We start from the raw sequence: 22,714 nt of genomic DNA, 5'->3' as shown, positions 1-22,714 counted from the left end.
TAAACTAAATTCCTTATTTTGTCAAGATCTTGAATGTTTTCGCATTTTACATACATCTAGGTAAAATCCTAACATGTGGAACACTAGATATATATAAGAGAAATGATCTAAATGTGTCCACATGAGAATGTTCCTTATTCCTCCCCCATCTACTATCTACATTTCTAATCTAATAGGAAGAGATGTGAACAAACAGAAGCAATAATGTATTATAGGTGCAATGACAAAAATAAGCACCTGATTCAGAGGAAGCAGAAAGGATCGACTAGTATAATCTCCCTGAGGATATGGAGAAAAAGGTCAGGAAAAGTTTCATTCAACTGAGAGTTAGAACAAAAGTAGATATTTTCCAGATGGATAACATGGGGGACAGGGGAGTTATTTCAGGAAGAGGAAGCCACATAAAAAAGCACTCAGGAATGGCATAGCTTGGCTTATTCTATTTAAAGAATGGTAGAGAATGAGGCTAAAGGTAGAGTGGAAGAGAAAGATAAGACATTATTTTCTATCCCATGAATTTCAAAATTTGATATCTGAGTCCAATGTGCTTCATGATGTGGTTTCCTGTTTTCTATCCAACCTGAATTTATTCACCCAGTAGGTGGTAAATAAATATTTACTTAATGAATACACAAATGAATAACCTTTCCTAAGTTTCTATATGCAAGGGACTTTACCAAGGTTTATTGAGAATTAAAAAAAAAAAAAAATCCTAACAAAAACAGTCACGACCTTGTAGTTAAATAAGAAATATGACAATTAATCATAAATCAAGACAGAAATTACTGTAGAGAAAATCTTCAAAAATTAAGAATATATTGTTTGCACTACTCTGCAGATAAGCCTGTGTTCTCAATGTTCTCTAAACCCAGTCTGTTTAATCCTTTACTGCTTCGTTTACAATAGTTTCCTTTCCTTGCCTTCTTATGCACTTTAATTTCTATCTTTCACATATCCAGATTTTACCTATGTCAAAGAGAATGAGAAGTGACAGTGATCAAATGACTTTTTTGCCAAGCATTCTAAGTATTTCATATAAAACATCAGATTTAATACTCACAATAACTTTTGAAGTATGGTAGGCATTGCCCCTTGTTTTATCACGAGAGCCATGTCTGATTCAAAGAGGGTAAATATTGTCAAAAAAATATAAACAGTGAGTGGAGGAGCTGAAAGCTGATTCCAGCTCTATCTTCTTTCTCCACAAAGCTCAGCCCACATGTTATTTTCTCTAGGAATCATTTTCTCAGGACACGAACCTCTACTGTCCTCTCCTTTTTCTTAATTCCTACGATCAGCACCCTAACACCAGCTTTTTTCTAGTAATTATTCAGGTTAATTCCACCTCTTCATGTGGATTATAAGGTCTTTGATAGATAGAACCACATTTTACATTCTTTTGCATTACCCATAAAACTCTAAACACTGCTGATTACATAGTAAGTGCTTTAAAATATTTGTGAATCGATCAGGCTGCATCTTCAGGAGTTTTATCCCTGTGTCACTTCAGTATAACCCTCTACCCCCAGTGATGTATCATCAACCATCACCAGTGCTCAGTGGAAAGATGTGGGCAGGTTATTTTCTCATATGCAGTCTATTTCCAGTCAATTCTCATATGAGGTCGGACAATTAAGTTTGTGAACTTTCTACCATGTAAGTGCACAGTGGAAAGTTTGCAAATTTAATTGTCCACTTGGGTGTGTATCTTAACAAATTAGTATCTGTATTAACTTGTCATTCTACTGCTAATACTCTGCAAAAGCTACCTACTTCACAGTCATTTTGTTGGAGGTTAAAAATGATTATGTATGTTAATGATTGTTACAGACTTTAGATTAACAAAGTATAGTTATATGATTATATTTAAAGAAATAATCTACTTGTATTTCATAGTTTCTACCGATCTATCCCTGAGCTAATATGATTATTGAATCAATGTCCCTGTTTCAAAAGAAAAAGTCCCTATATTTATTTGAATTGGGCTACTATGGAAAACATTCTTACTTTGGTCACAAAGAGCATTAGTAAACTGAACAGTACAAATTTCACACCATAATAGACAATTTGTGATGTAATGAAGGATAATTGAGGTGAGCAATAACTCTGCCTATATTTACAGCTAGAACAAGGTGATTATTGCTGGAAGTAATACAACTATTTCATGGGTTAAGCAAAATCAAAGATAACTGATGCACTTTTTTTTAAATGATCACCTGTTGTATGTCAATTATACCTCAAAAAAATTTTTAATGATCATCTTTTCATATGAACCAGTTGATAAAACTACATATATATCACATGTATCAATGTGTGTAAATGATTCTAAATTTGTCAAATATAGCACTTAACAGGTTATACAGTTATTAGTTCTAACTACAGTAAGTAATAAAAATTATTTTACCAATATAAAATAAAAAATGTGAGGGAAATGCTTCTTCCTAACCTCATCCATAGACCAGTGGGAAGCCTCTGTTACAAGATGTAACAGGAAAGGCAGGGATTCTGTGGAGGAAATTCTAGGCTAGTAGCTACGAAGAAAAATCCAGCCCTGAATTGCTGCCAAGTGGCTTTCCTTAAATTTGAGTTTATATCATTGTTGGGAAACAGGCAGAACTGGTTTTCTGGGATCTTTTAACAGAAGAAAATTTAAAAGAAGCTTCAGAGAGAGAGGAATTTATGGAGAAATAAGAGATTCACCCTGCCCCCCCCCCCCCCCCGTTGGGTAGTGGTAGGGGTAGGAGTAGGGAGGGGCAGAAAGCCCTCCCTCGAGATTTGCAAGTGATTTGGCATGTGAACTGCTGGCTCCCTTTCTGCTTGCAAATTACTGAGCAGCAGAATCCCAGATATTTCCAGTGCTACCAGCGCCTGGGAACTGAACAGCTGTGAGATGTCCAAGAAGTGCAGACAGGGAGAAGAGGGCAGAGTCCACTCTCGTTTCCTACAGGACTTAGCGATGCACAGAGAGAACTGTGAGTGTCTTATTAGTTTAGGGTGTCCATAGACCATAGTTGGAAGATCTAACTTAGGGACCGAGTCTTGTAAGAGGTATCCTGCTGGGAGGAAGTGACAGTATCAGAGGTGGTAACAGCTCCCAGAATAAGAGGGAAATGTGACTTCCTATCCATAAGATTGCCCACCTCGGGGAGCTGTGGAGAAGACTCACTGGCTCCTGAAGTTCATCTGTTACCCTTTAGAGGCCGCCAAGGGCATTAGCTGGATGTGACAAATGTCAAAGACCAACTGGATGTGCACCTTAACCGCAGGAGTCATACATACTGTACAAGTCTTTCACACACTAGAATTTGCAGCTGTGAAAGAACTTCAGACATGGTGAGAGAAGTGCCACCCTTTTTCTGTTTTATGAACACCGTATAATCTGATACTAGCTTCATCAGCAGCTGGTACACTCTGGGGTGCATATAACACGTGTCTTCCTAACTACAATTACTTAATTCATATGAATTGGTGTCAAGTCAGATCCCTACCACCTCATGTTCATATAACTATATTTTCAAGTGTAAAAGAATTTTGTATTTATATCTGAAATATTTTATCTTGTTGGTGTGAGCTCATTGTTATAATTGTAGCAATAAGTTTGAGTACTGATTCTGTCATTGAAAATGTTAGTGCCTGGGTCATATAATGACAATTTACTGTTATATTTAACTTTAATTTTTCCATGTTTGCAATGCACTCTGTAGAATAAGATTTAGGCTACTACTTTCATTGTGTAAACCTAGAACTGCCTCTTCGATACCAAAAATAACAAACAAAGCACACACAAGAAAAACTATAGATGTGGTCACAGGTGAGAAATAATAAACCTTAATAAATCTAGTTCCACATGAATTAAAAGGATACTCTTTTGGGGGAAAGGACAGTTTGATGTTAAGAAATCTATGGATTTATTACAACACTCCGGTACAGGGAGAGTTCACGTGGACCACGGAGAGGAGAGGCCACACAAGCTGAGTACTGAGGGGCCTGCAGACACTAGACTCACTAGACTGATGAAGTGCATGCTATTAACAGTGGCTGTGGGTGACACTCAAGTGTGAACTTCAGCAAAGTAACAGATTTACACAAGTCATAGGCCTCTGGGGACATTTCAAGATTAGATGGATCGAGGCATATTAAAGAAGCAAATTTCAACGGTGGAAAATTACAAAGTAAGAATCTCGTGAACGTGCAAAGAACATTTTCTAGAGAAATATACATAAATGTGGAAATATTAATATCACAAAGATGTTACCAATACAATAATCTTTAAGTAGAATTTTAGACAAAACACTTATGTAACCCCGAGAAATGGCCAAATTACTCATGTATAAGATATAACATTAAAATAATGTTTTTAAAAGAATATGTGACATGGAGTGTTTCAAAATTAAACACAATATAAGATGAAGCGAAAAATAGGATATTAAAATTTATATATTATATATAATGGCTTCAAGATATTTCAAGATGTTAACAAAAGCTGGTCTATGAGATGTGAAATTATGTTATTTGTTTTATTTCCCAAGTTTTAAAAATGTGTGCATTTTTTTTAAATTAAAGGGCTCCTATTATAGAGCACTTCTACTACACGTATTTTCATTATTTGTTATAATGATCTTTTCACCATTATCTTTTTTTGCCACACAAGGAGCATTAAATAGTTTGCTTATAGTAATCTTACAGATGTCACTAGAGATCAATAATAGAATTCAAATTTTAGTTTCTTTAGGTTCTTTTCACTAACATATACAAATGTATTCTTGTCTCATCATTTTTGAGAAAGAAACCTATCATTTCAAGTGTTCATGAACATTTCTAAGCTATTTATATGTTATTGACTGATAGATGATCAATAATCAAAATGTGAATATATAAATTACAATTTTTATCTCCTTTCCTTGCCAAGCTTCTACTCAAGAGTAATAACATTAGTATGATGGGAAAAAGTCATTCAAGATTTTAAAAGTAACTTATATTATCTACATATGTGAAAATCAATCTTAAAGTATTATGTAATCAATAATTACATAGCAATTAATATTTATCTATAAGGTATTATGCTGAATAATCTGTGGCAGCTTGAAAGATGTACAAGACATAACTTTCTTCCCTGACAGGTTTTATAATCTCACTTGGGATATACATGTAAAAAAGGAAAGTAACAATAAATGTTTAAACTAAAAATCAATATAGGAAAAAGGGGGAAATTAAAATATATTGTCTACTATGTAGTAGGCACTGAAAGGAGCTTAACATGTGTCATCTCATTAATTCTCACAACAGGATGTGTGACATATCTGATGAAGCAGAACATAAAAGGAAGCAGCTTCGCTAGTGAACTTTAATAAGTCAACTAGGAAGAACTTTTAAAGAGTCATTTTATTTGTCTATAGTAAGCTTTTAGGTACCTATTTCCCTGGGGAAAGGCAATAATAGGACCTTTTATAACTTGCTAAGTTATGGCTCAGTCCCCCAAGAGCGGGTCACTGAGTAAATTTTTCAAGAGGTTACTTGGGATTGGAGAAGGATCCTTTTGTGATTTCACGATAGTGGAACCTCCTTGAAGGATTTCTGTTCCTGTTTGAGGCTGTTGGCAGAAAAGGATATCAGTAGTCTCAAAGAGGGTCACCGTGAGGTAAGGGAGAACACGGGCATTAACTCACACTCAGAACCATGGTTTGGAGGTTCCTAAGGAAAACCTGAGGCCTGCGGCCTTGTCTGTCATGGCCATTATGTGATGGTGGACATCGTAGAAACGGCGGCTGAGCTGCTTCTAGATGACAGATGAAATCATGAAGCCCACAAATATGCAAAATCACCAGCTGGAATGTGATGGGGAGTCAGTTTTCCAGAGCAGCTCCATATGTAGTGACACAAAGCAATGGATGGGCTTTCCAGTTTCCACTGTGTTGGGATTTGGATGCAGGGCAGATTACATTAGGTGGAGTCATCCTTTGAGAAACTTGGGCAAGGGAAGTGGGGTTGGAGAGGACCTTAAGAGAGAGACATTGAACTTCTTGCTAATATGGGCATGCCAAGTTTAGAGTAATGTAAAAAAATAAAAAAAGTAAAAGCGATATGACTGCATTTGAATTCCAGTGTTTTGTTTTGGTTTGTTTTTTATGGTGAGATGAAGGCTTGGAGAAAACACTATATATACCTTGCCTAAAAAGTCATAGATAGTAGTTCAAACCAATTGCGTTGGACACTAATATTCTATCCTCTACAAAAAAGATGTCACAAGACTTTATATATATTTTTCAGATAAAATTACACATCTAGTAAAACTTAGTAAGTTACTATTCACTAATAATTAGTAAAATGTTTTCTTAAACTGCAGATGAATGCCATTGTGCAATTTTGGGAAAAAATGAAGCTTATGTTTGCTTTATTAAAAGTTCACATTTTATTTTATTCTTCATTGAATCCTAGACACTAAATCCCTTGTGCCTTCTTAGGTTTCCTTTGATTGAATAAGGAATTCTTGTTTTGATGAAATGCAAGAGTCATGAGATTTTCTTACATTAGTCATGCTTGAAAAACAAAGCAACAGCTTTTAATATCTATCTATAATTCATTCTAATATAATTGATGAGGAACTCAAGTTATTAAACATTCATAATAATGCAATTGTGCAAAGGAAGTAACAACAAGGAGAGTCTGCCAAAATTTGCTATAATAAATAGCCTTTAACAACACTGAAAATATAATAGGGCTATAACACTTTTCCCAGTGTTCCTGAAAGTGCCAAGCAGAATAGTGAGCTCATATTTAGTGCTAAACAAATTACATTTGATTGATGATAGCTGCCAAGTCCTGAGTAAACTGTAGCATTTGGCAAAGTCCATGGAATTGTTAAAAATCTTGTCTAATGGAGTGAATCCTTGTGACAATCATGGAAGACCCAGAGTTCTTGAGAATTTTATACATACAGAAACACTGCCAACTTAGACTGAAGGAGTCACAAAATATGATGGGCGATGGTCTCAACCTGCCATTTCTGGCTTTACAAATTAAAAAAGAGCCCAATGCCAAGGTATGTGACAGCATCTGAAAACTGAGAGAAACCCTCAATTTAGAGCCAGCAGCAAAACAAGGAGCTCAGTCCTACAACCACAAGGAAATGAATTCTGCCAACAACCCAAATGAACAAGAAATTGATTCAATTTTCCCCCAGAGCCTCCAGAATTAAATGCATCCTGCCTCCACTTTGATTTTAATCTGGTAACATTTGTACCGGACTTCTGACCTGTAGAACTGTAAGATGATAAATCTGTGGTGATTTATGACACTATGTGGTAATTTGTTATGGCAGCAATAGAAAATGAATACAATACCATGTTTCCCCGAAAATAAGACCCTAGCCAGACAATCAGCTCTACTACGTCTTTTGGAGCAAAAATTAATATAAGATCCAGTCTTATTTTACTATAAGACTGGGTATAATATAATACTGGGTTTTATATAATATATAATATAATACTGGGTTTTATATAATATAAAATATAACATAATTTAATATAATATAATAGACTGGGTCTTATATTAATTTTTGCTCCAAAAGACACATTAGAGCTGATTGTCCAGCTAGGTCTTATTTTTGAGGAAACACGGTAGTAACCATACTGATTTTTTTTTTCTGAATCTGATCATTCCAATATAATATATCTTTGTAAGATTATATCTTCTGTCATTTTTTTTCAGCCTTCTCTTAAATCTATTTTATTCTTCATGCTTGGTGATTTTTAAATTGTTTTCTAATGTCTTTAGAAATTGATCATAGAAACATCGAATTTGGTTTCATCCTGAAAACAATTTCTTTTGCTTTTATTCAGTGACTGTGAATCTGGGACCGCTTAATTATTTACTGGATGAAGTTTGTTGGATCACACAGATAAATTCTGTTAACCAAACCTCAGTGGAGGCTGTCTAATAGTTCTGATTTCTAAGAGTAAATCGGTGTTCCTCCATTCAGTGGTAAAGTCTAAATAGGCATGCACCTTCCGGATGGGAGGTTTATTTCTTGTAGACCCTTCCTCTCCGAGCGCTGTCTTGAAGGATCCTGGTTCTCTGAAAGACTCTTCCAAGTCGGGCTAGCCCCAGGCTTTATCTTCCCTTCCCAGCTTTACCTTTGCTTACTCTCATGGTTGCTGTTTTCACTTTGTTTTTGTCTTCTTTGGATTCTTTACTTTCTTACCATTGCAGAAAAGCATTTAAAAAGAACTGTATGTTTTTAGAGTTTTTCATTTAACTGCTGCCAGAAAAGAAACTCTCCATATATTTTTTTTAAACCTGCCCAAATCTATTTTAAGAAACTGAAACAATACATTTAATTGCCTATACAAGAATTTCATACTTTAAGTAAAACTGTTACCAAAGTGATAGCGTTTCCACTCAGCTTCTTAATGCATTTAATAAGTACCATTCTTGATGGGACCAATGTCAAGAAAAATAAGTAGCAGACCACAGGTAAGATGTTTCACATTTTAAATCCCACTAACTAACTGTATATTTATAGCACTATATGAATATTCTCCTCCAGACTCCAAATGCAGAAAAAAACATTGCCTCTGAGAATCAAATTCTAAGAAATTCAAAGCCTACCATCACAGTCTTTGTACTGCCACTATATTTTCAATAACATAATTAAGCTCAAATATAAACTTAGAAAGTATATCTTCTTTTAGGTTCATAAACTAAAGCACTATATTTCCTTGATGATATTTATGAGCAATCAAGCCACTCAATCAGAAGAAATAATCCCATTCTTTCTGCTTCCACATCAAGGGATTATACTATACTGTAATCATTTGTTTACGTATTTGAAGTTTTGTTGTTGTTTTCTCTTTACTAGACTGTGAGTATCTTGAAAAGAAAAGCCACATCTAAAAGTATTGTGGTAGGCCCAGAATTTAGCACTAGATTTAGCTACTGAATTTATTGAGTGAAAATACTTAGTAAAACGTAAACAGTTTATAATTCTGTGGTATACCTAATTTCATACTGCATTTTTTCTAATATGAGGAAAAATAGTTATAGTATTATAAAAATATTATATAGTATTGTAGGCCAGCATTACCAAGAGACATCACTCCAAATGAAGTACCATACAGCCTAAGCAGAACTTCCTTTCTTTCTTTCTCTCCCTGTTTATAATCTAATTCACATGTTTATTACACTGTGAAGGAACGATTGTTTTGATTCTGAAATAAAACTAATTTTTAAATGTATTTTACCTGAAGCAGTGTTAACAGGATAATGATAATGTCCAATGAAAGAAAATGCTTAAGTGCTTAAAATAAGGAAAGTGATATTGTCAGCATTTAAAATAAATGTTTTCCAGAGTTGAGTTTAAAGTAATTTGATTTAATTTACTTAAGAAAACTTAACATTATATTGTTAATCAAAGGAATATGTAGACAAATCCCAAACATACAAAATCTTTGATAATTTAGTTAAGCATTGAAGGCAATACTACTATACAGGTTACATCATCTCACATATATTCAAGCTTACACTGCTATATCTTATTTTAAAAATGTTCAACTGAAAATCATGTTTAAAATATTAGCCCCCACATGCTTCAATTTTTATACTAATTATTTCATAGTACACCACCCACTCTAAAGTCTTTAATAGATACTGTTAATGGAATTAGGATCCAATATTCACATTTTTTTTCATTTAACTTTTTATGTCCTATAGGATATACAAATGTGGGACCCCCTCAATATTTCCAATGCAAAATAGAGAAACCAAATTAATTCTGTTCTCTGACAAAAGTTTTGAAAATTTTCCTTTTTTCTATAGCAATAAACTTAAAGCCACCTCTGTTCTTCTTTTTCCTTTATTCCTTTACCCTAATCTGTCATAAAGAACTGTCATATTTGCTTGCTTTCATGTCTTCTCTGCAACAGCATACCTCCATATTTCTACTGCTTCTCCCAGGATTAGGTCATCATTTCATGCCTTGACAGGACTAGAAAACTTTCAATGATCCCTCCTGATTCTAGTATGTTATTGTTAATTTTTTAAAACGGATACTGCTGACCAAATTATAGATTCTTATACTCACTACAACCGTAAAAATACAACTTAGGGGTTTGCAGGTACAGGACACTGGAGATGAATTAGGACAATCACTTAATGTTATCCACCCAAATATGTCTACAACCTCGGTCTGTTCTGGCTATACAATTTTTATTACATTTCCTCAAATGCTTTGCATTTCAATTTGTCTCTAGGACAGTGCAGATCTATTTTATCTTTCATGCTTTTATTAGTGGTCTTTTTATCTCCAAATACTCCCTTCTCATTTTCTTAGTTAGACCTTAGCTAGTAACTATGCCACTTACCAGCAAAATAACTTTAGACAAGCCTCGGGTTTTTCAGTGTAAAATGAGATTAATAATAACAACAATAAAATTACTTTTGCTTCATAACATTGCAAGGACTGTACTACATAAAGCATATATATAATAAAGTGTTCGAGAACCAAATTACATAACATTAAGTAAATAGTATCGTTATTGCTATTATTATTATGAATTCCACATCATATCCCTGTCACAGCAGCCCACATTTGATAACTCCTTCCAGCCTCTGTTAACTCAGCATATTGAGTACTACAGTATTCAATACTAATTTTGCTCTAATTGCTTTGTATCTTTGCACAGCTAGTTACTTGTATGTGTATTTTCAGAGAGGATATTAAGTAGGTAGTCACCAGGTTATCAAATGTTTTAATATTTTTTAAATTGAGAAATACTGTTAAAGATAAAATGGAACCAGTATCATTGAGAGTTCATCATGGAACAGAAAACAGTAACTAGAAATATGTTTGAATATTCTATTGCACACAGTATTGCCATATATTTTTATTCCTTAAAACTATAAAACACACACACACATACAAACTCACACAACAAGTAGAGAGTTTACCTTAAGATTGTTCTGAATTCAGCTTCAGAAAAGATCCAAAGTGGATATCTACAAGTCAATAATTATGAAATTACAGTCAGTTAGCTTGAAGATAAAGACGTTTTCCTTTTAGCAATGATTTTAAATTTTTCTACAATAAACTAGTTTCATTTTAATCCACTAGAAGTTTTTATTTGTTGCTTTTACCATCACAGTAAAGTTTTGACATATTTATATATATATTAATAAAATCAATAAATACTTTTAGCTAAAGCGATTTGACTTTTATTTTTATGGTTTATAAAGCCCTATTGATGGTTTCTATCCCAAATATCATTTTATGCAACATTACTGAATTGTATTTAAAATTAACATTTTAAATGAAACTATAATAACAACACTGTTGAACTTGCCCTATTTTATGATGCTGAGCACTAAACTGGAATTTATTTTAGAGGAGCATATGTATATAACATAAATACCATACATACATCCTATGTATATGTGTATGTCTAGCCCATATATGTGTACATGATATATGCATATGATATATACATAGCATAATACACACACACACGCATACATAAATTTAAGGAAAAAAACAGGTAGATCTAAAACATTTGGTAGAGGAAATCAAGTATTTGGGTGCAATCGAATGAATCAAATTCAAGTGTTTGGATAAACTTATATTTCAGTGATGTTAACTAAAATAACAACAACAGAAATTCTGTGTTGAGTTTCATAGTTTATAAAACACTTTTTCACATTCTTGGTTCAGGTCTTCAGTAACCCTCATGGTGATAAATGTGCTCGCTCCCAAATACTATTAGAGTAAGATTGGTCTGAACTGACACATTGGGTAGTTAGTTACCTAGGAAGCTTGTTCCAACAAGTGCACATTCTGAGAAAAGCATTTACATTTAAAATACAAATTATGTCACATTCCCTCATGAACAAAGGAGCTGTAAAATCTAGCTTTCCATATAGCTGAAGCCCGTCCTTTAGATTTTTGTCTCAAACATCCCTCCCCTAGAATAATGGCAGATGTCAATCAAATAATGACACAAATCAGTACATAACTATACACCATATTAAATTTCAGGAAGAAGAGTCTAGAGTAGATTGGGGATACTAATTTAGTCTGGAGGGATCAGGAGAGACTTCCATGAGGAATAAAATTTGAGCTGAGTGTTATCAGGCAAAGACAGAGTAGGAAAAGGAGAGAATGCCCATTTTAGAAGGACTGGCAGGTGCAAATTACTGAGGCATAAAGGAACATGGCAGTATTGAGGAACAAAAAGAAGGCCATAAGGCTAAAACCCAGAAATGAAGGGATATGCAGGGATTGAGAAAGCTAGAGCGGTTAGGCAGGGCCGTGGTGTGCTATGAAGAAGGTTTGTTTTATCTCATACACTACAGAGACCATTGAAAGGATTTATGCAGAGGAGTGAGGAAATAAGATCTCCATAAAGATGGCAACTCTGGTGAGGGAAAGAGAAAGTAGAGGAAGAGTGAATGTAGCAACCCAGTAAGGGGTTATTGCTCTACTTCCGGAAAGAGAGGCAGTGGCTTTGACCAAAGTATTTGTAAATGAGATGGACACAAGTTTTGTTTTAATAAGTTTGGGGGGGATAAAGTACAATGTGTCTCTCTCACCTGATTGCTAACTATGAAGGCAGAGACCATATCTGTTTCACTGACTATGAAATCTTCCATGACAATGTTTCATACATAGTAGATACACCTTTCCCCATTTTTTTTTAAATAAATGAATAATAGGAATGGAAGAGGAAATTAAAAAGTGCAAGGAACTTCAAGAGAAGGTACTGCTTACTGTGATAAGAATCACTAGAGAGAATCAGGTTTGCAAATGAAATCATGAGTCTAAGTTTAGACAAATTGTACTTGGGTTGATTATTAGATATCCAGGTGGAGATGTGAAATAGGAAGTTTTAATTGTCTGAAGCTCAGAAAAGAGACCTTTACTGGAGATACAAATTTGGAAGTTATAGGAATATCAGTAACACTGAAGTCATGGGAGTGAATGCAATATCTGTGGGGAAAAATAGATTAATAATGACAACTGATGTGTTCAGGCTCATACTATGTATCAAGCACTGTTCTAAGGGTTTTACATGTACTGATCCAATTATACCTCACAATAATCCCATAAAGACTATCCTATTTATTATCCCATTTTAAAACTGAGAAAAACCAAAGCACAGAGAAATTATGTAACTTGCTCAAATTCACACAGCTCATCAATGGCAGAACTAGGATTTGATAGGCAGAATTCTAAGATGGCCTCCAACATCCCCAACCTCTGGCATAAACACTTTGTACAGTTTTCCTTCCTGTGTGGGGTAGAACCTGTAAATGTGATGGAATATAATACCCAACGGTTTAATTATTAATCAGTTGACTTTGAGTTAATCAAAACTAAAAGAGAGACCCTTGTCAGCCTCACCTAATCAGTTGATCTCTATAAAATTAGCCCTTTCCTGATGAAGTGAGAGAGAGTTCATGTAGGGGATCTCTCCACATATCAGAGAATCACAGGCAGCTTCTAAGAACTGAGAATAGCCCCTGCCAAAAGCCATCAAGAAAATGGGGACTTCAATCCTATGGCCACATGAAATTGAATTCTGCCAACACCAGTGATCTTGGAAGAAGGTGTCAAGCCTCAAATGAGCCCTCAGCCCTAGCGACACTGTGATTTCAGTCTGTTAAGATCCTGAGCAGAGGACCCAGCTGAACTCCACCCAGACTTCTAACCTACAGAACTGTCTGATACTAAATGAGCATTGTTGAAGCAAAAAAGTTTATGATAATTTGTTACACTGTGATAAAAAACTAATGTACAGGATTAAAGGCAGGTAGTCAGTTTATATAACCTGTACTGCTAAAGACTATACTGTATAAGATTGGGAAAGTGAGAAGAGAAGCTAACTACAGAGCCCTGAAGAATGCAGACATTTAAAGAATGAGTAGAGGAAAAATGAACTAGCAAAGGAGAGAGAGAGACGAGAGAGAGAGACGAGAGAGAGAGAGAGAGAGAGAGAGAAAGAGAGAGAGAGAGAGAGAGAGAGAGAGAGAAAGGAAGGAAAACCAGAGAGTGTGGCATGACAGAAGCCAACAAGAAGAATCTGTGGAAGGAGGGACCCTGAGTGAGCAACAGAGGGGAAAATTGCCCAGAGCAAATCAGATGAAGACTGAAGAATGTTCATTAGGTTCAATAAGATAGAGGCTAATACTGGCTTTCCTCGGGTCCATTAAAAAAGTGGATTTGGCATTTTAGAACCCCCTTTTTTAATATAATAAAGGAAAAGAAAAACTATGTGACGGAGTGGGACAATAATTATTTTCCAGATATGTTTTTATTAGTTAATATTTTCATACAGGAGAATTATAGACCTTTTCCTCAAAAATTAGACATACTTTGTCAATTACAGCAGACTTGAAAAATACATCAGTTGAAATGCTATTTTGTCACAAAATTGAAGTTCAAGGATAAATCATTTTATGTGTGGCAAAATTATAACCAAGTAATATTTTAAAGAGTATAAAATCTTACAAGATGACTAATGAAAAATAATAGAAGGGAGAGAACAGAAAAGAGAGTACTCAACTTCCAAGTCTCAGTTACACTGATCAGTCACATTGCCACTCTAAAGGATAGGCATTATTTTCTCTAAAAAAGAAAAAGAACACAAATCATATGTAGAAACCAAAATGTAATTAGGCATTAAATAAATCAATAAGGATCCATTTTCACTAGAATATAGTACAACTGAGAAAACACAGTGTATGCAGATAATTAAATTTAGAGTCTTTTATGCTGCTCTATTCACCTATTAATGTGGCTTTTAGATTCTCTTGTTCCAGTACTTCACTTTAATGACTCATTTATGAAAGGCAAAAATAACAATGACCAACCTTCCTCTTATTCTATATAAGATATCAAAATAACAAAATTCATACTACATCTAAGTTGGTCCCAAGAATGGGGGAGAAATACTTGTCTCCAATTAACCCATTAGGAAAAGGAGAGGAAAGCCTACCCCGGGATTTCTGACACATACTCAACATATGATCGGGTCATGTTTAATGTTCCAGCCTGAAGAAATATTTAAATTTTGTATTTCGAATGATCAACACAGATGCCCAATAGGATAGACACACAAGAGGGAGAGTGCAGTGTTAGTGGGTCTTCTGAGGGCTTGCATGACATCTCTCCACGTCTGACTTCACCCCTTTGTCCCACCTCAGGTCTTTTGTCCCAGATATTGTTGTCGGGTCACCTGTTCCTAGTACTTTACCTATCTGTGCAAAGATGACTTAGGAGGTCTAAAACAGCCATTGCTTATATGTCAAGATTACTATTCTTTTTGCTACTCACTTACATTTCAAGGATCTTGAATATGTTTCACATCTAATTTGTTTCCATGTGTTTGGTGCCCACTTTTTGCCACTTATGGATGAGACAGCTCTTGCTAACAGAGGAATCCTTACTAATGAGCATGTGATTGCTTTCTAGTATAAGACAAAGCCTGATTTAGTAATGAATAATACCATCTTCATACAGAAAAGACTTTTGTCATCCTAGCATAAAATTCTTCAAAAAAAAAGTCCACCTTTTTGTGTGATCAGTTATTCCAAGAAATATCACACTTTCCTACTCAATGATCCGTGAACCTCTAACCAAAAACAAGAGACTTGAATTGAGAGCCTTGACCTTTCCTTAAAGTCCTTCTCTTTTGATTCATGCAATTTTAAGATGAAATTTACATTGGGGTTTGGTTGTTTTTTTCTGGGGGAAAAAAAAAGGACACTATGAAAATATGAGACAAAAGGAAGTATGAAAAACATTTTCAAATTTTATTTTATATGATGGATATCTTAAAACCTTATCATAGTTTCCCGTAGTATTGATAACTACACAATTTTGTGGCTGGTATTTCAAATCTTTTATCTCAATTATTCCAAATCTCTAATGGCCTTAAACATTAAAGCAGAATCATTCAGATTATTTATTTTGTTTCCCAATTAAAATTTTCTTGCAATAAGTCTGTGTGACACCTTTCCTGTAGGACCATCTTACACAAACTGAGATTGGTGGCTTCTCGTGATCATCTTCTGCAGCCCTGATAACCTCTTGGAATTACCCCAAACTATGGTTTTTTTTGTTTTGTTTTGTTTGGTCTTTGGCTGCACTCATTATGCATAAATACTCCAAATTGGTTTCCAATTACTTCCAATTCTAGTGTATTTGAATGTAGTTTGTTTTGGTGGGCGGTGCAGAGCATCTCTTCCATATCCCTGTATTGATAAGTTGCAGTTCCCAAGTAGGTAACTTTTAAGCTTTGTAGGATCTAGAATAAGATATAAAATACTGTATAGAATACTGTATATCTTACTGTATAAGATATAAAATACTCAGATCACACTTTGGTCTGAGGCCCTTTCAGGAAAAAGATACATGGTCCAGAATATCTTAAAATTCAGACTAAATTGTAACCTCCTTAGATTGCTCCAGAAGTACACCTACTCTGCAGAGACTAATTTTCCAGCCTAAAATGAGTCCTCATAATAATGGCAGGAACAGTCACCAGAACTGGATTGCTTTGAACTATGCTTGTCGATATAAATCTTCTATAATCCAGCCAAAACGTACTTTGATGGTACATATACTGTGATTGTCAGTGGAAATGATACATTTTATAATCAGTTTCTTTCTTTAAAAAGAGATTTCCCTTCTTCTCCCATTTTCATTTAACTTTAAGAATATTGGACCCCAGAGTTTTTCTTTATGGATTCACAATTAATAATGGGAAAACTTAACTTTTATGACTTGACTCTAAAACACATTACAAAGAATATCTTAATTAAATGCAAACTTCTTGGAGGATATACTCATAATTAAGGTCCAATCTCTGGCCACTGACATTATAGACACTGGAAATCACAATAAAAAAGAAATTTATTTTACAGCTTGCTGTGTATTTTCTTGCTGCGTAACTAATTATGCCTTTAGGTGTAGCTACACATCCAAATGACACCAGACAATTAGCTATAAAATTATGTTTCCTTGGTAGAATTCTTCTCAATGGCAGGTGAAAAAGGTGAGGAATTTTAAATTCTTATTTGTTTTAAATAATGAGAAGGAACATAGAAGGAATCATTGAATAATTCAAACAAACAGAGGAGGAATTGAGTATCATACAGACTTTTTGAAGGATACATTGAATTGACTGGACATATTTTACTTAATGAACTTAATCTTTACAATAAAAATAATAGCTACTATTAATTGAGAAACAATTATTGACAAAGTTTTTTAACATACATTATTATCAGGAAATAAACCTTGCAAAATATAATTATTTTCCCATGTGAAAGGTATGGCTTCAACTACTTGCTTTAATGAACAAAATAGGTGTTCAGAGAAATCTCTGAGTTTCAATCAAATATAGTTTCTAACAGAAAACTAACTCAGTCATTATTTTATTAAATACATGGCTCTTCTGACTATTAAATGGACTTTTACCCCACTGTAACTTTTTAATGTCAAAAAAATAAAAGAAAAAGATTAGTTGTTGAAAAGTTTATTTATTACAGGAAACATTTTCTAGGTAGTACCAATTAAAATCTGGTTAAAAAAAAAAAGCAGGTTGTTCTGCCTGAAGGATTTTTTTGTTGGTTTGTTTTGCTTATCTTGTTTTGTTCTTAATGAAGCCTGAGAAACTGTGAAGGTGTAAGGCAGCATATTGCAACTACGTTTCCATTGTTCATCCATAAAAAACATTTTAGAAGGAAAACTATGACTCACCTACTCCAGTTAGTAATGTCTTTGTTTTTTTGTTTCTACATGTGGAATTGAGCAAAGTGGAAGTTCAAATAAATTAATATTTTAAAAGGGATTACGAAGGCCAGGGGTCAAATTTTTTTGGAAAGGGCCAGAAAGAAAATATTTTGTGTTTGGTGGACCATAAGGTCTCTATGACAATTACTCAACTCTACCACTGTAGTGGGAATGCAGCCTAGACAATACATAAATAAATGTTTTTGACTATGGCCCAATAAAATACTATTTACAAAAAAAGTACATGGGCTGGATATGGCCCATGGCCTGTAGTTTGCTGACTCTGAAATAAGAGAACAATAAAATATGATTATAACATGGAAATGGTGAAGCTATTATACTTTCTTTTAGTCTGTTAAAAGACTTCTCATAGTTTTGTCCAAATAGCATTGCAACTATATTCAAGTATAAACATTAGGTTCTGGACTATATCTTTAGTCACTGGGAAAACAGGACAACTTTACCTCTGGTTCTTTTAGAATGTCCTCAAATGAAATATTTTCAAAGATAACATTTTTAATATTTATAGTGAGCTGTTAAAACAAATTGTATTTTCATCTCTTCTTTATAGCAGAATAAGAAATTTTACAATCTGGAATCTTATAATGATTTATGCTATTGAGTCAGTTGGACATTACATATAACAGTATAGATGGTGTAGATTTGTGTTATACAGAAACTTTCCCACAAATGGCAGCACTTTTTTTTTTTTTTTACAAAATCAGTATTGTGATTTTTTTTTTTTTAATTAAAGGATGTACGTTTTAGAAGGAAACTTTTTATAATTTAGAACAATTTCCATATGTGATAGTTCCAGTCCTGGCCTGAATCTAAAGATCTTGTTCTTTTACATTATGCTCAACTCTGTGCCAGGAGGGCACCTGGCGTTTTACAAAGAGTAAGGTCTGGAGAAAATTCTCTGTCCCTAGATTATATATGTATCATTAGCCCCTTCCCTGCTTTTCAGTCATGGAAAGAGTTTCTTACCATGAAAACAGAGAAACATTATATATATATATATATATATATATATATATATATATATGAAAGGAATTGCAAGATAGAATTGTCAGGACTTGGTAACTAACTGGATCTAGAGAATGAAAAAAGAGATAGAAATTAAAGATACTCTGAACATGCTGGCATGCTTAACTAGATGTATGGATATGGATATATGAATTAAGATTGGGACACAGAATCTGAGAAAGAGGGAGGATGCCTTTTTCTTAAGGTTCAGTAAGAGATGACAGAAAAATAAAAAAAATTAAAATGTTGAAATATATTTAACATCACGGTCAAGGCTACAATTAAGGATTTTGGTGTCATTTTCATAGAGGTGTGCGAGTTAATACCAAGAAAATGAGGGGACATAAGTGATAATAATCCAGGATTAGGAGAGGTGGGACCTACAAGATGAGCCAAAAGAGAAATGACACTGTAAAAGTGTGATCAGAGAAGGGATAGGACAGTTACTGAAACCAAAAACACACAAAAATATGTTAACGAAAAGAAGTTCTCAAGAATGTACCCCACTTCAGAGAATTATAGAAGATGAGAACTATGCAGAAATCACTTCAGCTGACATTTCAAGAGTAACTAGTGAACTCTGCAAAGTCAGTCTCAATACAATAGAGAAGGATGGGGGCCAGGATAGGGTGAGGAATAAAGATGTGGAAATAGAGTGTGCAGACTACGTTTTAAAATCTAAAACCTAAGAGAAGGCAGAAGAGGAGGAAGGAAGACTAAATGAAGATTTATTTTGTTTTGTTTCATATTTGTTTTTAAGAATGGAAGCTCATTGGACATTTCAAAGTTGATAAAGTATCCAATAGAAAAAGAGCAATTTAAGATATAAAAATGGGGTATGAATAATTGACACCACTGTATTTCACAGAAGACCCAAGAATCCCAAGTCCCAAATCAGTAGTGGCTACAGGTGAAAGCCTGTCCTAGTTATTTATTTATTTATTTATTTATTTATTTATTTATTTATTTATTTAAGCATCTTTACTGAGCTATAACTTGCAAACCATAAAACTGACCCATTTTAAGTATCTAATTAAACGAATTTTACTATATTTATTTTATCTTATGTGTCCAATAATTGACACAACCAGAAGAACTCTTGGTCTGTCTCAGAACATTTAAAACTCCAAACTCAATCATAATAGAAATATAAAACAAAAGAATAATGGAGAAATACCAGTGCGATGGACTGCAATAACATTACAGCTCATGATGTGGAATGAGGCAAATGCCCTAAATAGTTGCTTTTGTAGCTTTTACAATAGATAATTAATAAGTTACACAGAATGAATCAAATAAACTTTTGTTTTATAACATTAAGAATCTGTCTAGATATGTAACTGACTCATAAAGTAACGATGCAGTAACATACTACTCACAGTACACTTTTGCCTCATATTGACCCCTAAGGTTTGTTTTTGTTTGTTTGCTTGTTTGTATTTGGCCATACTTCCCAGGACAGTTTTGTACTATTTCAAGTAGCCATTGTGTTAGTTCTTTGTGTTTAACCTCAACCTTAGGTTGTAAAAACTTGCTGGTGCCTACAACTAACAAAATATCATGTAACTCTTTCTGTAGTCTTTCATAAAATTCATGGGTTTAAGCATTTGCACTCTTAAGTTTCTGAATGATGATATCTAGACTTATAGCATGTTCATGTTTTACCTGGAATTGGGAGAAAAGGCTCTTCAAATGAAATAAATAGTACAAAAATAGTAAACAGTACAAAATAAAAATGTAAAAGTATAAAACTAAATAGTGCTATACAGTACAAAAATAAAAATGAACCATGGCCTATCCATAATATAATTATATACGTTACCCATTAATAGGATATCACTCTTAGAGAAATGTAAGCAAAGATCTTATTTTGCATTCAAAAATCTTATGGAGAAAAGAATTATACAGCTAAGGATAAATTATCCAAACTTCCAGTTAGTTATACTTCATATCTAAAATATTCCCTAAATTCAGATCCTCAAAAGGAAACTTATCTAAAGAAACATTTATTATATTTTTAAAAATCCACTTCATTGAATTTTAATTTGAACGTAAGTTAGCTCTTCTTCAAATACAGAATGTAAAGTTATAAAAACAAATCTCTCCTCCTTATAGTAAATAAAGAAAAATAACCATTCTTCACTAAACATTAGAAATAAATACTTTGCAAGACTTATTTTATTTCTCAAAAATTTTAGTAAACTTTGATTCAAAAAAACTAAAAGAAAGGTTTAAAAAGTTAAAAGTAGGAAAATATAAATATGATTTAAATTATTTTTTATCATAATAAAAGTAAATTGATTTCTATCATCAGAGAAATGCAAACAAAAACCACAATGAGATATCACCTCACCCCAGTCAGAATGGCCATCTTCAACAAGACAAATAATAACAAATGTTGGAGAGGCTGTGGAGAAAAACGAGCCCTCATACACTGTTGGTGGGAATGCAGACTGGTGCAGCCGCTATGGAAGGCAGTGTGGAGGTTCCTCAGAAAATTACGAATAGAATTACCATATGACCCAGCAATCCCTCTCTTGGGTATCTACCCAAAAAATCTGAAAACATTTATACATAAAGACACGTGTGCTCCAATGTTCATTGCAGCTTTGTTTATTGTGGCCAAGACATGGAAAACAAAATGTCCTTCGATTGATGAATGGATAAAGAAGTTGTGGTATATATATATACAATGGAATACTATTTGGTGGTAAGAAAAGATGATATAGGAACATTTGTGACAACATGGATGGATCTTGAGAGTATAATGTTAAGCAAAATAAGTCAGATAGAAAAAGCAGAGAACCATATGATTTCACTGATATGTGGTATATAAACCAAAAACAACAAAAGAACAAGACAAACAAATGAGAAACAAAAACTCATAGACACAGACAATAGTTCAGTGGTTACCAGAGGGTAAGGGGGGTGGGGGGTGGGAGATGAGGGTAAGGGGGATCAAATATATGGTGATGGAAGGAGAACTAACTCTGGGTGGTGAACACACGATGGGATTTATAGATGATGTATTACACCTGAATTATACACCTGAAATCTATGTAATTTTTACTAACAATTGTCACCCCAATAAATTTTTTTAAAAAAGTAAATTGATTTCTATAAGAGTTCATGAAATTAGACTGGATGGAAGGGATGAAGTACCTTTTTGAAGTACAGACTTTATCACCTTGGATTTATTTGTTTAAAATTTTGACAAAAGTTGACAATCACCGTTAGTTTTCTTCTCCATGGGAGGAGATTATTATCAGCTCAAATTCATTTTCATAATCATTACAGAGCTACACTTGTCTTGTGAAACTGCAAATGTTCTTCTCATCCATGAGAAGAAGAACTACTGACAGACCCATTTCTTTCTTTAATTGTCCAAAAATGAATTCTATTCTTCAAAGTTCGTCTATAATCATTAGTGCCATTCCATCCACACAGTCATATTACTTGGCAAACTTCCAAACAGTGCTTTCAGATGTGAAGAGGCTCCTTCCATCAACAATTCTCACTTTTTTATCCTAATTTTTAAAGAAATTCTCCTATGTCTAATTTGTTTTGGCCTCATCTCTCTTCACTGATCAACTCATCCCACCCATATCAGTCAAGTGATTATCTTTCTTTACAATTTTCTTGGTTTGTAATTCCATATTTTTGCTTATTAGAGTCTCCCTTCTTTCAGCAAACCAGTATCAACTACTGGTTTCAAATTACATTCATATAAAATTGAAAAATCACGACTTTAACAGCAAGCAAGGAAAAAACCAAAAATCTAGAAGTCTGAATTAATAATGTTAGTGCGAGTCAATACTGTAATGAACGAGGTAAAAAGGGACTGTATAGTAAACTTTCATCAGTAACCACATAATTAAGAATTTCAGAGAAGAGAGACGCTAA

At 33.8% G+C, this 22,714-nt stretch overlaps 1 protein-coding gene across 6 annotated transcripts in view; it reads right to left on the bottom strand.

Annotated features, from left to right (window-relative positions):
- CNTN1 (contactin 1) overlaps positions 1-22,714 on the bottom strand; it is a 287,480-nt gene that overhangs the window by 199,054 nt on the left and 65,712 nt on the right. For 3 of the 6 annotated variants that reach the window (XM_033117382.1, XM_033117385.1, XM_033117387.1), the window contains exon 2: positions 10,945-10,992. The exons of the other annotated variants lie outside the window; for them this stretch is intronic. The gene's annotated coding sequence lies outside the window, so the exon portion shown is untranslated. The remainder of the gene's footprint in view (positions 1-10,944; positions 10,993-22,714) is intronic. 6 annotated transcript variants of the gene reach the window in all.

The sequence above is a fragment of the Rhinolophus ferrumequinum genome, chromosome 10 (genome assembly GCF_004115265.2).
Source record: "Rhinolophus ferrumequinum isolate MPI-CBG mRhiFer1 chromosome 10, mRhiFer1_v1.p, whole genome shotgun sequence".
Taxonomy (NCBI): domain Eukaryota; kingdom Metazoa; phylum Chordata; class Mammalia; order Chiroptera; family Rhinolophidae; genus Rhinolophus; species Rhinolophus ferrumequinum.
The sequence above is the reverse complement of the archived record's forward strand: the minus strand, read 5'-3'. Positions and strand labels throughout refer to the sequence as shown.